Raw genomic sequence first — 17281 nt, forward strand, 5'->3', positions numbered from 1 at the left:
ATCTGGGAGGTATTTAAATCATTAGCTGCTTAAAATGTGGAGATCATGTATATTTTGTCTAGCTTAGACAATAATCAGCTCTCTAAGTTAAAGCTTGTATAGTGGCATTTTGAGGTTTTTATCAAGGAACACTTTGAGAGCTATGACAAAATGCATTTGTTGAGTATAGAAACCCTACCAACTATCACTAAAATTTAAGAACCAATATTTTCAAAAGCACAACTTCAGAACAATGGTAAAACAAATGGACACATGAACAACAGTGCTTCCAAATATCCCATACATAGAATACAGAATAGCAGAATCTGAGCAATTTTGCTAAATGTTAGCCCTATACAGTATAGCCTGATTTATAGGTCAGGAGATGGGCTGTAACCATAAATACAATTAATCAAAGTCTACTACACCAACTACATTAGAGGTGAAAACACTGTCCCATGCTACAAACCGCAACTGAAATTTACTTAAATACAACACATCCATGTCATGTAATCCTAATATTGACAGAGTTTGTAGTGATGGGTATTTTAAATAGACGTAGAAGAAACTGTACAGTTAAAAAAAAAAAAAAAAAAAAAAAAAAAAATCCTTTTTTGTTTTGTTTTTACACAGTGCTTTCATTAAAATACAATGTTTGGTTTCTAATACTAAAAATGCAGTGTAATGGGCAGTTTCTATTAGTTTAGTTGTCAAGTGAGGAATAGGCTATATGTGCTTGGATGCAGTAAGCAGAATGGAATAAGAATGTTTTTAAGAGCTAGACATTCTAAAGGATTCCGTAGGTTTAAGAGTCGCAAACAAGTTGGAAATGTCGGGTGACATACTAAACAACAGAAATGACTTTTGTATGGTTTAAAGAACTGTTTTGCAGAAATAATCAAATGTTTCGATTAAGCCATTGATGAATATTTCCTAATTCTGGGCATTTCTGCAAAAAGCTGCAAAGATGGGTTGGAGAAGGTGTGAATGAGGTGTATAATTTATTACAATAAGATGTACTAAAGCCGCCAGCATTAGTGACACTTGTAATTGCATCAATTAATTAAGAACTTTGGAGAGCATGTTTTAAACTGTTGCAATCAGCAATCCTTTCAAGGGAAATGTGGGGAAAAAACACTGTAACCTCACCAAGATCAAAAGACAAAATCGAGAACAGGTGCAGTCGCCATTCACACAATTATTGAGCTACTGGATGATTGAAAAGATGACCTGGAGCGAGCCTGCCCCCCAGAGAAGCAGTGCTATCCCTGCAGGGGTGAAAATATTATTCACCCTGTATTTTATGTTTTTCACTGAACACATGCTTCAGCCTTAAAAAGTCTTTCAAATGTCATTTTTATTGGTATTACTATTATTACTGTTGTTTTTAGTAGTCTTACTACATCTATACCAAAGTGTTTTGGAGTTCTGCCTTGGTCTCCAATTTCATCTCAATCCATAGTAACTGTAATGTATATTTTGGCATCTAAACCCTCATGGAGTGTAATTTGGTCTATGGTAAATGATAAACTTCAGTACAGACATTGTGGTTCAGCATGATTAATGACATGGTTTACCATAGAAATGTTTAATTAAACTAGCAACATGCAGTCAGCCTTACATTGCCACCAATATTATTTGTTGTTCTTGTCATTGTTCGCTCATTGTGAAGATTAATGTTAATAGAAGGGACATTTTCTTTAGATGCATCCTGTTACAGTTCATTAATTCCCCCCGGAACAAAATGGGCTGCCACAGTTTGATGGAAAAAGGGGATATGTCCTTATAATTTGGAAGGAGATTTTGTTGTATTGAACAAAATCCTGTCATTGCACAGTTATTGATGTTCTCATGCTTTTTCCTCAATGGCTGCATTCATTGTGCCGTACCAGCGGATGTGACTACAATCCCTTATTAGAATTGCCAGCATCAGTCTGATCAGAAATGCAGGTGCAGTACAGAGCATTTTAATTTCTGCTTTTGGCCATAACTGAAGAATAATAGCCCACAGGGGTCATATGTTGTCTGGCTAAGGCAAGATAATATTTGTTGAATTTCCAGCCTTTTAAGTGTGACATTCTGGCAGCTATGTCTATATGTAACTCTGTATTTTGTAAAATCTGCACAGACATTGTCCATCTACACTTCAGATTTTGACTAAATGTTTTTTCTACCAGCAGTCTTAAAGAAACTCGCACCTAGTTTCACATTTCTCACGTTATGAAATAACCAAGCCTATTTCTGTTATTTTAAGACGTAGACCTAGTTTTGTTTTACACTTTAGTCTCTAGTTACTGAGATAAACATTTATTTGGATCCTCCAACCCCCTTTTGTCCCTATCCTTCTTCAATGGTGGTTCACCCTCACATTTTATCCTGCCACTACTAATCTTGGTGACTGTGGCCCCATCATTTCCAAAACCTGCATCCCTATGCTCTTCTGCTCTTTTTATGGTGAGTATAATATCTGACTCATGGCAATGTTTAGACTTTAAATGTCTGTGTGTCAGCAGGAGAAGTACCATAATGTGCAGTTGAGATGTGGACTCCTGATTAATTGATTACATAATGAAATAGAAACTGCAGACTTGTTAGATGCTTTATCAACAATTGCCTTCATTTTCAGGTCCTCAGCAGTCAATAACCTTTGTGGGGCAAAGTGGCACCTTGGGAGATGTCAATAATTTTTCATCACTGAACTTCTGGGTTTAAAATTGTTAACAGCAACAAGGTACAGTCGACATGTATTCCTCATAATACAGAAAACCATTTAAAAGCATGTCTGTTTTGCATTTTTTCGAAACCCTGACTCAATTAATCCTTTTAAACATCTCTGGATATTTAAAACATATTTACGTACTGAAAGTGCTGATGTATTGGAGAAGATACATCACCACTTTCTACAGAACCTGTTTGTAGGGGTTTTCTATTGTACAGTTAGTAATTATGTGTAATGCACAGTGGATGCCGTCAATACTGCACTGTGAAATGGTGAGCAAGAGGGAATAAAGAACACATTGACTGTCGCAATGTACTGACAGAGCAATCAGATCAATGTTCACTTTGCCACTCAAATAATAATCTGCTTCTATTGGATCGAAAAAAGAAAAGAAAAAAAAAGCAATTCATAGCCAAGAAGCCCTTTCTTCACAAGCTGTGAGCAATTTATAGACAGACATTGTTTTTGATGTAGAAGTACAACCAAATATAAGTGCAATCATCCACCTGAAGTTTTCTTCTGTAATACGCACTAATGTCGCAGATCATTCTGTTAAAGGGGTCTGTTTGTCTACTATTTGTATCCACCTTGTTGTGTAACCACTTGTTTAGTTTAGTGGAAAAAGCAGAGGTTTCCAGAACAAGGCAAACTTGATATTCGAGACCTGTAATCACACAGTTTGTATGTCTGCATACGTTTGTTAAGTGTCTGCCTTCGCTCCACAAAGTGCAGGAGTGTAAGTTCAAAGAACCCGTCTTCTCCTCCTCTAGACGTAATGACTCAGAAATGACATTTAGTAGCTTCTTGCCAGGTGGTTACCAAATTATTAATGCTGCATCTGGATAAGACGGTGTTCTGCAGCCAGATATGCAATTTAGACAAGGTAGACTATATGCCGTGCAATTAATGCAATAGAATAAAAATATTTTATAGCACCTCATTTGGAAACAGGCAAAAATTCTGCACAGTGGAATTAGGCTAATCAGACTATAGTTATTATTTAGATCTTAAAAGCTTAAAAGTTAAGTGTGATGATTGCAGCTCAAATAAGGGCAGTTTAAAAATAAAATATATCAACTTGTTTGCATTTAGTTAGTTTGTTGGATATTTATTTAAAATTTTATCATTTATTTATCATTTTTCACACCCAGTTGAATTATTCTGGCTACATTTCTATAGGAATTGCACAAGTAAGGAAATCTGAGCTTTACCTCCTTGGTGTCTTCAGACCAATCTTTGGTAAGTTTCAGAGACAAGCTTCAGCAAAGGTGATGTTTTTTGTTGATCTAGTGCAAGTTAATTGCTTTTGCTGCACTTCACTATGACCTGTAAAGTACCCCACTGATGACATTCCTCTTGATTCATTTACTGGATTTTTGTGTTGTATACAGTGCTGTTTACTTGGCAAAAATGGTCTAATTGGTGAATATTTTCATATGAGCATAGTTTCTAAGGACAGAAATCGACATACAAAAAGCAGTATTTTTGAATTTGGTTTAACAGACAAGCTCTGCAATAAATTTAACTTGGTAAAACATTTCTTTAGAAATACGTAAATGTTTGTCAATCTATACACATTTTCCATCACTTAATCTCCACAGATTGTCTCTAATATATTACGTACTGTTAAAGCCTCTGTAGAATAATCAAGTCTTTAACAGGAAACTCATTTATATTAGTGTTAAAAAGATTCTGAAGGGTACTTAAAAAAAAAAAAAAAAGTGTTGCAAATTTGCTTTTTAATAATAGCTGTTATCTGTTATACTGTTTAACAGTTCTGAAAAGACTGTTTTATGTGGTATTGTGGCCAGGCCTTTGTTGTGTAGTTTATATATATATGAGTGACAGGATAAAAATCACAAGATGTTTGACAATTTTGTCTGCTGTGTGCATTTCTTCTAAATTCAATCTTCTAAATTGAGAGGGTAAATCATTTCCCCCGATTTAATTCTCAGTGATAGTAATCGCTCTTTATTTAATTACTTGCATTTTTATCCCCAACAGCTGAAATCTGGGGGAAACGAGCACTGTATGAATGCTGGAATCCCCAGAGATTGTCACGGCTATTAAGTAGGACAAAAATTTGAAATGCCCTGTTGGCTGTTTCGTCTAATCTGCAGCAACAGTTCAGGTGTCAGTTTGGGCAAAAATTATTTCACATGAATGCGCCATTATTCTGTTCTGTTCACAGTGAGGTAAACATTTTAATAATATATGTATCTGTACATTGCTTCTTCTAACTTCCGCAAGTATCTGTCCTAGCACATTCCAATATACAAAGGTTTCACATCTTCTAATGAACAGTCTGGCATCTTTTCCAGCCTAGTAAAGTCATCCACAACAGCTACAGTTCAGCTGAACATAGGCCTTTTGTTGCGGTGGGTTTGTTAGGTATCTCATTAGAATATCTAGTGTGGTCTTCCCTTCTGGGCTGATTTGTCATTTCCTGATGAAGATTGACCAGGCTTGGTGTAGCCCACTTGTTGATATGCAAATACACACTGAACTTTCAGCAGTTTCTTTCAAGCCCAAAAGTAGAGCCAGTTGGTGGAAAGTTCAGCTTTCAGTCTGATCTTTATTACACTTTTAAGCATCATGTTAAATATGAATATGACCAATTGAGAGTACACAAACCTCTGTGTGAATGCTCAAAACTTTAAAATAAGAAGATATTTTTGCCACCTCAAATCTCATGGAAAAGAAAATGGTTGATGGGTATTGTACATAAATAAAACTGCCGAATTTATTTTGGGGATCGTTTAGTATAGCTATTGATTCAAGATAATTCATATTTATTTAAATTATTATTGTGCTTTGCCATGGTTAGGGGAATCACACCCAAAATCACATGTATAATAGTCTTGGTGCTCAAACTAATGATAAGAATGGTTTTACCAGAAATTATTAGACCTCTTTCTTGTTTCAAGTTTTGCCAAAGGTATGTAATTCATTATTCACAGACTGCATAAACCTTTCCTAAAAGAAGAAAGCAATTGTATTACACAGATTTTTTTCCCCTTCATTTCCTTCAATGGAGAACAATTAAATTGGGACCATCCATTGAAATGGATTATTGTGCCACCATATAAACTTCTGAGAATGCAGACTTTACGTATCTCAGATGTTTAGGGGTTTTAAGGTTAAAGTCCAATGCATTTTATATATTTTTTTTAAATGGGGTAGATAAACATTCCAGTAATTAAGAAGAAAGACCTGTGGAATAGTGGTGAAAGTGGGAGAATGTTGGCTGGTGATATACAGTGAGGGAAAAAAGTATTTGATCCCCTGCTGATTTTGTACATTTGTCCACTGACAAAGAAATGATCACTCTATAATTTTAATGGTAGATGTATTTTAACAGTGAGAGACAGAATAACAACAAAAAAATCCAGAAAAACGCATTTCAAAAAAGATATAAATTGATTTGCGTGTTTGATCCCCTATCAATCGGCAAGATTTCTGGCTCCCAGGTGTCTTTTATACAGGTAACGAGCTGAGATTAGGAGCACTCTCTTAAAGGGAGTGCTCCTAATCTCAGCTCGTTACCTGTATAAAAGACACCTGTCCACAGAAGCAATCAATCAATCAGATTCCAAACTCTCCACCATGGCCAAGACCAAAGAGCTGTCCAAGGATGTCAAGGACAAGATTGTAGACCTACACAACGCTGGAATGGGCTACAAGACCATCGCCAAGCAGCTTGGTGAGAAGGTGACAACAGTTGGTGCGATTATTCGTAAATGGAAGAAACACAAAATAACTGTCAGTCCCCCTCGGTCTGGGGCTCCATGCAAGATCTCACCTTGTGGAGTTTCAATGATCATGAGAACGGTGAGGAATCAGCCCAGAACTACATGGGAGGATCTTGTTAATGATCTCAAGGCAGCTTGGACCACAGTCACCAAGAAAACAATTGGTAACACATTACGCGGTGAAGGACTAAAATCCTGCAGCGCCCGCAAGGTCCCCCTGCTCAAGAAAGCACATGTACAGGCCCGTCTGAAGTTTGCCTACATCTGAATGATTCAGAGGAGAATTGGGTGAAAGTGTTGTGGTCAGATGAGACCAAAATCGAGCTCTTTGGCATCAACTCAACTCACCGTGTTTGGAGGAGGAGGAATGACCCCAAGAACACCATCCCCACCGTCAAACATGGAGGTGGAAAGGGGACTAAGGACAACTGCACCGCATCAAATGGACGCTGGATGGGGCCATGTACCGTCAAATCTTGGGTGAGAACCTCCTTCCCTCAGCCAGGGCATTGAAAATGGGTCGTGGATGGGTATTCCAGCATGACAATGACCCAAAACACACAGCCAAGGCAACAAAGGAGTGGCTCAAGAAGAAGCACATTAAGGTCCTGGAGTGGCCTAGCCAGTCTCCAGACCTTAATCCCATAGAAAATCTGTGGAGGGAGCTGAAGCTTCGAGTTGCCAAACGTCAGCCTCGAAACCTTAATGACTTGGAGAGGATCTGCAAAGAGGAGTGGGACAAAATCCCTCCTGAGATGTGTGCAAACCTGGTGGCCAACTACAAGAAACGTCTGACCTCTGTGATTGCCAACAAGGGTTTTGCCACCAAGTACTAAGTGGAAGGGGTCAAATACTTATTTCCCTTATTAACATGCAAATCAATGTATAACTTTTTTGAAATGCGTTTTTCTGGATTTTTTTATTGTTATTCTGTCTCTCACTGTTAAAATACACCTACCATTTAAATTATAGACTGATCATTTCTTTGTCAGTGGGCAAACGTACAAAATCAGCAGGGGATCAAATACTTTTTTCCCTCATTATATCTCAGTTCGCCGTTTTCAAGTGATTTTATGCACCTGTAGGTTCAACTGTTCTTTCAGCCTCAAATCCTCCAGTTGGTGTGTGAGTGAGATTCGTGGACAGTAGGACTGCTGGGTTTACAGGGTAAACCATAGCATATGTCTATGCTATTATGCGGGTCAGAGGACCTTTGCTTTGTCTCATTCCTGTGAAAGAAGCATTGAGGGTGTAGCAGTGAACCCAGTTCAGTCATTGGTGATGCCAAACTGGGAAGTGGGCTGTTACTGTGGGGATTTCCAGTTCCAGCTCCAGCTCTGAAGCTGTATCACTTTGCATCACTCTGAGCAACTTATTGGAGCTCTCAGTCCAAGGGCTCAGTCCTTTAGATGAGTCTGGAAACTGAACTTGTTTTGTAAATGACTCTGCAATGGCAGCTGTTGATGTACTGTCACCCGAATGTCTCTGAATAAAAATGTTTGTTTCATTTTGAATTAGTTAGTTAGTTAGTTATTGACTAATGAGCTGAAATTTCAAATGAATTGTCAAGCCTGTGCTTGAACTATTAGATGTAAATCTCAGTTGTAAACATGGCCTCGTTTCTAATACTGAAATACTTCCAAGTTGAATCAACTAAGCAATGGCAGTACATGGATGCATTAAATGTCCAATGTACCTAGTCTATAGGTTTTAAAAGTAATGCCTTTTAATTTGCAGGTACATTTCTATAATATACAGCTCTAGAAAAAAATAAGATTAACATTGATTTCTGAACTTGGAGTGGTCTCCAGAGCTGTATGTATACCACAATTGCCAAATATAGTACCTAAACATGTAGCACCAGAATGTTCTTAGTATTAAATATTATATGAGATCATACTTGCAGTTTGGTGTTTGCTGTATTTTCAGTATATTTGAGACCACAGCCTAATACTGATAGATAGCTAAATAAAAATATATCAGCAAAGTTATTATATCTCTGCTATACAGTGTGTATTTTCTAGATTTTTCTTGTTGTGTGAGAGCACCTTTATTTCACATTGATAAATTGCGTTTATTCCAGTTCTAAATACCCATTTTATGGCACACAGTATATGTTAAAGCTGGACGCAAGGCACACAGCAGAAATACGATAAACTCCAAACCTTTCTGCCCATAATGGGACATTTACCATAGTAATTCTGTATTGAGTTCAGGTAGCATATCTTCCTGTTTATAATTGAAAAGCTTTTGCAGGAACCCTGGTGGGCATTTCAGCATCATTCACCAAAATATTGAGTCTAAGTTATCAGGTGGCCCTTACGTCAGCTAGGTTCTGATTGGTTGATACACTGATGTTTCTCTACTGGAACAAACATGACCCCATTTTTACTGGGGATAAAGCCAGCTCATAGCCTGCACCTGGAAGGAAACTTATCAGCACAACACACCAAGCTGAAAAAAATAATAAATAAATTATTGAATTGTCCCCATTTCTGAGGAAAGCTATTTTAACTGGGTTGTAACCTCCTCAGGTGCTTGGCTTTCAAATTGCAAATCACAGTCCCATGGACATTACAGACCACTCGGTTTAAGTGTGGTATTGCTTTTATTCTCTTAAACTTGTAAGGTACACAGAGACAGTTTTCACAGATGTTATTTTCATTTGAAGAGGAGACAAAACAGGAACTAGTCAAATCTAATTTCATCTTGACTTTTAGGGGCAGGATTGTGAATTCCTCAACCATTTTCACGCAGTCTGTTCAATAAAAGCCACATTGATTCCTGACCATTCTGCATTCATAACAGACTTCCATTGTGAATGATGCTTGTCCACAAGGAACACGATATTCACCTGGGAATTAATTTTGTACTGGAAGTAAACATGTCTCTCCTTGGACTCTGTATTGCCTGCATTTAAAAATAACTGAGCATCACTTTAATGTGTGGATGAAGTCTTGACTATTTACTTTCAGAAAACTCATGCACTGTACAGGAGCTCCAGTTCCATTGAGCTCCTTAAAACCTTAAATCCAAGTCAATAGTTAAAATGGAAAAAACAAGAAAGCTACTGAAATTCACTGTTCTCATTTTATACAAGTGATTGTTTCTCTTTAAGACAGCATCAGGTTTGAAGGGAGGCAAAATGTATAATGGAAGGATCATGTTTTTTCAGGTATGTCACTAAAACTTTGAAAAGCCTCCACAATCAACGTGATGACAAAATACTCTTGCTTTTATGAAAGATGCTGCACTATAAACTGTAGTTTGCTGTTAGTTTATATTTATTCAGCTATAAATGCTGATATTTCCTCCTTGATCGATTTTTTTTTTTTTTTTGTCTTTCTTACGAATATATTACAAAGATTTTTGGTACAGCAGACGAGTGCAAAAACACAACTGTTTAAAATGTATTTATTAGGGTGTAGGCCTAGTACCAAGCACAGTTACATGTGCAGTGAGGGAAAAAAATCTTTGTTGTCTCTTCTAGATTCCCTGTTACACGTGAAGCCATTGGTATGCAATGGGACTGAAATCAATATAGGCAACATCAGGTGGGGGTGGGGGGGTCTTTGTTAACCTTCTTACTGTAAGGCATTTTTTTTATTGGTTTAAATGTAATTAGGATCTAATGCATAGTAGGAATCTGATGAACAGCCCCTTAAGCCTGCTTATGAATTTGTGATCTGCTTTAAGTAACTTCCATGAGGAAGGAAACATTCAGGTCTGTAATTGAGTGAAAAAGAAAGGGGGGATGATTCCAAAACTGGTTTCGGGCTCAGCTGAATGAATTTCAGTCATCACTCCTTTTCCTTTTACTTCAGCCTCAATTCCGCCTCCCCTCAGAGTACAAACCCAGCATTGTGATGAGAAGGCGAGCATGTGAGTGAGTGATTGATTCCATGCCCAAATAAAGGAGTTTTTTCACTCGGCACTGAAATTCCAACATTGAATCTTGAGCAATCGGAGAGTTTGAACCAGCTGAAATACCTAGGTTGCTTACATAGCTTTGTGGAAAATACATAATTATGCCCCATTAATGAGTCTGTATGGTTTTCACAGCATATTGGAGCACACAAGTACATATTGATAATGGAAAAAGCTGGAGGCGGAGTAAATTAACTTGTTGAATCACTGTTTTACGTGATAGTCATTTCTGTATTTGTTTTTGACATTTTCAGAGAAAATGTATTCATGTATTTATTAATTAATTTATTGTGCTAATGGAAAATGCAGTAAATAACAGGTTAACTTGGTTGTGCTTTTTAAGTAAAGATCTACTGCATTTCTGTGTTCTGCCTCTACCTCCAATGAAAATATGAGTGAGCTGCCCTTTGTGTTATACAGTTTAAATTGTCATTATCAAAGAATGCTCAGAATTGGAGCTTTATTCTGTAGAATTCAGAATGGTTTTGGGTAATTCTGCAGCGACACGTGCAAACACAATTGGTAAGACTGACAGTCATTGTTTCTGTTCTTGAATGTCTTTCTGTGTATAAACAGATTGGGCTGTTTTGTGTGTGTATGTGTTTCTTGTCTCAGTTGTGAGGTTGATTTAGCTTTGATTAAGCTGTAAAACTTGGAAACAGTAATATATACACTCAGAAATTGCATTAACACCTGAAAACTGCTTTAAAACAACAGTAGGAGATGCTGCCAAGAGACAACTATAGACTGATTTAAATGTAAAGTCAGATTGTATTGCCTTTATTTCCACACACAAATTAATAAATAAATAAATAAAAACTTTGTTGGTTGTCCCGCTACTCTGAGCAAGGATTCCAGTCCCAGATCCAAAAGTTAGCATATCTGACAGGCTAGCATCAATATAAATGCCACAGCTTCATTTTTTTTTCCCATTTATAAACAAACACATTCCCAAAAGACAAGCTGACATTTCACTCCGTTTTCAAAATGCTAATGTTTTTTGATGAATGCCATCTTTATCTGGTACCCATTTAGTGTTGTGTTGGAAACATTTATGGGGGTGAAAATACAAGCACTGTAACATGGTGTTGGCATCTGTTGTTGTGGAAGGATTTTGTCATCTTTGTCTGAGCTCAATGCGCGAGACATTCTGCTCTGGGTCCAAAACAAGTGTTTCTCACCAGCAGAATTTGTGCTATTAATGACTTTCTTCCCGCCTGCAGCCCTGTAGGACTAATCAGTCGTGATCTACTTTATTTCTTGGACTTACTGCCACCATTGCACTGCACATTTTATAGCCCCCCATCTGTATAGAGAGACTTCAGGGCAATTCAGACAATTCAGGCAATGCCATTTAAACGTGGGAGTTGACAAATGATTGAGTCTTCGAATGTAATTTATTGTTTGACTATTATATATTATTATTTGTTTGCTATTGTGTTTTATCGAGTGAATCTAAAGTCTTCTGCTCCAATATTAGGACACAGAACTGCAGTCTTAGGTACTCCTTGCTGTCTTCTCAGAATAAAGCTTCACATCCCATTTCCCTGCAAAATGTTCTAACTCTGCAATGTGTTGTGATAATGTTAGATCAGGAATCCTCAGATCCAGTTCTTGTCTTAGGAGGACCACCGCTTTTGAATAATCTATGAAGAAATCTGTAGAAAAAAAAAAATGAAATGGGTTGCCATTATTTGAATGCACACGTTTTAATATTTGATAAATTATATTTATAATTTGAATTATAATTTGTTTATTAATGTGTGAAAATGAAACCATTAAAGAGACTCTTTGTAAAATGCTTGCCTATCAAACATATAGGCCAATATGATTTGCCTTTTATTTACTTTGGTGAAAGAAGAAGTGTGCTTTAATGCAAGGTGTGTGTGTGTTTATATGTTGTAAGCGGTACCACAATTTAATTCCTCTCTAAATCCTACCCTCAAATGAGATGGTCACTTTTTAAGACCACTCTTTGGATATCAAATAAAAGCAAATTAAAGAGCTTTTTCAATACAGATCTTATACGTCATAATATTTAATAAAACCACAGTATTCTTACAGTATATGACATCTTTACAGATATGAGTTGATAAATATTGCCTTCATTTGTCATGTTTGTCAATAATTGCCAGTAGTTTGATTCTGATCATCGGATGCAACACTTTAGGAAAGCGTGGAGCAGTATAAATATGTTGAATATGAGAAGAAGTAAGTTTCTGTGTTGTCCTTGGTGATATCGTGTAGTAACTGTAGGTTAAAGATTGATTATTATTATTGAACTCTTGTAAGAATACAGCTGTTTCCATATGTTTTAGGTTTAGTCTAACCCAAGGAAATCTCAGGGTATGCTGTTTAATTATTTATTTATTTATTTATTTTTATTTGGCCACATGTTCACAATTTACAATATTTAAGCATACTTTAAACAAAGGTAAAGCTGCTTCTATTTTAAGTTGTGTATTAAAAATATTGGCAAACCCATTGCTGCTATAACATGTTAAATCTGCCTTACCTTGTTATTGACACACAGTGTTCATGTTCACAGATCGGTTTAGACTCTAGCCAAGCTCAGGCTTTTTGAGACCCGTTTATGAATGGTTAGAATAGTCTTTGAACAGCAGTCCAGGAAACGGTGAATTAATCCACCTCCATGTAGATAGGTCATCGTTACATTGAATTGCATTATTAGTGTTGTACATTTCCCAATGTACGTGGACCTGACTCTCTCACTAAAACTTTTTTTGCTGTACCAGCTCATTGTTTTTAATCCATTCTCTTTCTTGAGCACTTTTCCATCAAGGTGCCAGCACTCCAGTGACAGACGGACAATCTGTTCTAAAGTTGAGTGGTCTGCGTTTGTTGGGTGGCAGGGATTGTAGGCCAACATTTAAAAGAGATTGTATAGATGTAAATAAGGTGTGCAATTGTGTGTGTTTGTGTGTGTGTGGCTCATCTTAAGGGTCTTACAACTCTTACATATTTTTATCTTAATTTTCTTCCCTTCCCTTCTCCTCTTCGTAGGAGAGACTTCAGAGGACCTGTCTGTCTACAGGTGAAGATTCGGATATTGCGGGAGACCGAGGAACTCTGTTATGCGTCTCTGAGGACTTGCAAAATCTGTCCCCACAGTTACCGAGTCATGGTGAGCAGAAAGAACCCAGTGATTATTATATATATATCTATATATAGATATATATACACTCACCTAAAGGATTATTAGGAACACCATACTAATACTGTGTTTGACCCCCTTTCGCCTTCAGAACTGCCTTAATTCTACGTGGCATTGATTCAACAAGGTGCTGAAAGCATTCTTTAGAAATGTTGGCCCATATTGATAGGATAGCATCTTACAGTTGATGGAGATCTGTGGGATGCACATCCAGGGCACGAAGCTCCCGTTCCACCACATCCCAAAGATGCTCTATTGGGTTGAGATCTGGTGACTGTGGGGGCCAGTTTAGTACAGTGAACTCATTGTCATGTTCAAGAAACCAATTTGAAATGATTCGACCTTTGTGACATGGTGCATTATCCTGCTGGAAGTAGCCATCAGAGGATGGGTACATGGTGGTCATAAAGGGATGGACATGGTCAGAAACAATAAACGATGCCCAATTGGCACTAAGGGGCCTAAAGTGTGCCAAGAAAACATCCCCCACACCATTACACCACCACCAGCAGCCTGCACAGTGGTAACAAGGCATGATGGATCCATGTTCTCATTCTGTTTACGCCAAATTCTGACTCTACCATCTGAATGTCTCAACAGAAATCGAGACTCATCAGACCAGGCAACATTTTTCCAGTCTTCGACTGTCCAATTTTGGTGAGCTTGTGCAAATTGTAGCCTCTTTTTCCTATTTGTAGTGGAGATGAGTGGTACCTGGTGGGGTCTTCTGCTGTTGTAGCCCATCCGCCTCAAGGTTGTACGTGTTGTGGCTTCACAAATGCTTTGCTGCATACCTCGGTTGTAACGAGTGGTTATTTCAGTCAAAGTTGCTCTTCTATCAGCTTGAATCAGTCGGCCCATTCTCCTCTGACCTCTAGCATCAACAAGGCATTTTCGCCCACAGGACTGCCGCATACTGGATGTTTTTCCCTTTTCACACCATTCTTTGTAAACCCTAGAAATGGTTGTGCGTGAAAATCCCAGTAACTGAGCAGATTGTGAAATACTCAGACCGGCCCGTCTGGCACCAACAACCATGCCACGCTCAAAATTGCTTAAATCACTTTTCTTTCCCATTCAGACATTCAGTTTGGAGTTCAGGAGATTGTCTTGACCAGGACCACACCCCTAAATGCATTGAAGCAACTGCCATGTGATTGGTTGGTTAGATAATTGCATTAATGAGAAATTTAACAGGTGTTCCTAATAATCCTTTAGGTGAGTGTATATATATATATATATATATATATATATATATATATATATATATATATATATATATGAGAGAGAGAGAGAGAGAGAGAGAGAGAGAGAGAGAGAAATATATATATATATATATATATATATATATAGATAGATCTTTATTTGCAAATAATGCATTGCCTGTTATTTCAGATTTGGTATGACATGACAGATTTGTGTTTATTTATTTATTTATTTATTTTTTGCTTTTTACAATTTATTTACATGTTTGTATCATGTGTGCTTGAGTGTGCATGACTCACACTCACAATACTATGGAGAAAAGAATACATCCCTGCTAGTTTTTATTGGCTCTTTGTATTCTTGTTTATCCCTGTGGTTAATTACACATCAGAAAAATGTCAAATAACATGGGTGTACAGTGCTATTAATTGATCCTATTCTCATGTGAATGTGTTTGATGAATTTCTTGTGAGCTCTGTAAGAGCTATTCATTTGTAGTCAGATATTTAAAATGTAATTGTGTTCATAGTGCTTTCTTTTTAATCAAAAAAGCATGTATTGTTTGCAGTAATTTGTAAGAATATGGGTTACCTTGTAACAATGAAAGGTCTTTGCTACTGAATTACATATTGTGTGGAGATTTTGTGTTGTAGGAAGCCCATCTGGTGTTTTTGGCTGAAGGTTGTGCCTCAGCTAGGAGTACAATGGTCATTTGCACACACAGAGATTGAACAAGTTTGGACTGCATTCCCTAAAACCTATTTTTGGAAAGACAGGATACTGGTAGGAAGCAGAGTATTAATGCAGAGTATTACCATGTAGTAAACCAAAGTATGATATATATATATATTTTTTTAATTAGCATATGGTAATCCTATGATTAGGGCTATGATTTTGTCATGGAGATATTTTGGTTTACCTACCTGTCTTTTACAACATTTGTAGCAATTTGTACAACGTTTAATAAGACTCCGTTAAAAGCTATTGTAGGAAAGTTCAATTTGCCCAGTAGCTAGTATGAGCAAAATATGTTGAAGCCTTTTGTGCTACGGAAGTTAGATAAGTTGTAATGAAATGAAAAACAAGTGTTGCACTGTGAATGATTAATTAATTAAACGGAATATTAATTGGGAAAAAATATTTGCAGTGTTGTGGAGTTACCTTGATACAATGTGATCTGTAGGGTGTTGCTCAATGCAGTCACGTCAATAAATACAATCACAATTATTAGTTTTCATGATTAAGAAACTAAGTTGGTGAAAACATCTTAAAAGGCAGGTATGTAAACACAATTATCTCCGTGACAAAATCGTAGCCCTACCTATGGTTAATGGTCAAAAACAATACAATAATACAAGGTGGTATCCTACCTTTTTAAAATGAACAACAGAAACCTGTGACTGGATTAATGCCTTTTTGTTTGAGTCTCGTAGTGGAAGTAAAAACTGCAAGGCTTTAGTCAATAGCAAAGCTGTTCAATTAATTCTACTGAAACACCTTTCTCCAGTCAGCCAGTTAATTATCCTTGTCCCTAATCAACTTCCTTTCCATTGGCCTTCATCTGTGAGAGAGATGGGGGTAAGCCCATAATGTAGTTTTTTCATGCTTCATTTCTCCTCTTTACCACCTAATTTTCATCCTATTTATCTATTGCAACTGTTTAATCAACATACTGTAATGAACACTTTGTTGGAAATTGGCCTTTTTTCTCATGCCTGAACCACCCAGTCCTTGCTCAGTTCAGATGAGATGCTAAAAAAGTTTTTTTTTTTTTCTTTTTCCTGCAGTACAAGCAGGGTTGATTAGTGCTGTTTGCCAAAAAATATATAGGCTGTATATATTTTTTAACTTGTCAAGTAGAAATGACGATATTGCCTGCACTTGAAGGTTTCTGAGGGATGCTGTGTGTGAAGCAGAATGATGAGATGACCTCTGTGGAATGTGTGTGAAGAGAATGTCTTCATCAGACCTGGAACCCGGAGAAAAGGGCTTCCGCTTTCACATCAAATACAATTGAATAGAGTTGACATCTAATCTGTAATGTGTAATACCGACTCTTTCCGTTCCTCTTACAGTTCAATGTATATTATTTTCCATTGTTCTGGAAACGTTTTAGTTTTTAATTTTCCGAATACTTAGTCATCAGCCTACTATCCCAGATACAGCTAATTTACCCTCCCTCATATCTCTAATATATACACTTATTAATGTATATTTTTCTGTTAGATTAAAGTTATATTTGTAAGTTTAACATAAATGGTATATTTAAGTTAATGGATAAACAGTATATTCCACAATTCTATTTTTGTAAGATTTAAACTCCCTTTAGTACCCAACAATACCCCCAGTCTCAGAAAACAGTCATTAAAAATACATTGTCTGCTCTGAAAATGTTCTTGTGGTGTGTGAAGTGTTTTTCCTTGAGTCAGATCTGTAAAACATGTAATTTATCAATATATATATAAACAACCTTTTGTTAGTTTCAGAAACCAAGTGAAGTAACCCATTAATGAGATAACATTA

General features: G+C 36.9%; 1 long non-coding RNA gene across 1 annotated transcript in view; it reads left to right on the top strand.

The window, feature by feature from the left end:
* LOC136748271 (uncharacterized) overlaps positions 1-17045 on the top strand; it is a 40965-nt gene extending 23920 nt beyond the window's left edge. Inside the window, exons 2-3 of the long non-coding RNA XR_010816572.1 lie at positions 13402-13522; positions 16646-17045. This is a non-coding gene — a long non-coding RNA (uncharacterized LOC136748271). The remainder of the gene's footprint in view (positions 1-13401; positions 13523-16645) is intronic.
* The last annotated feature ends 236 nt before the right edge of the window (positions 17046-17281 follow it).

Source organism: Amia ocellicauda, chromosome 4, assembly GCF_036373705.1.
Source record: "Amia ocellicauda isolate fAmiCal2 chromosome 4, fAmiCal2.hap1, whole genome shotgun sequence".
Taxonomy (NCBI): domain Eukaryota; kingdom Metazoa; phylum Chordata; class Actinopteri; order Amiiformes; family Amiidae; genus Amia; species Amia ocellicauda.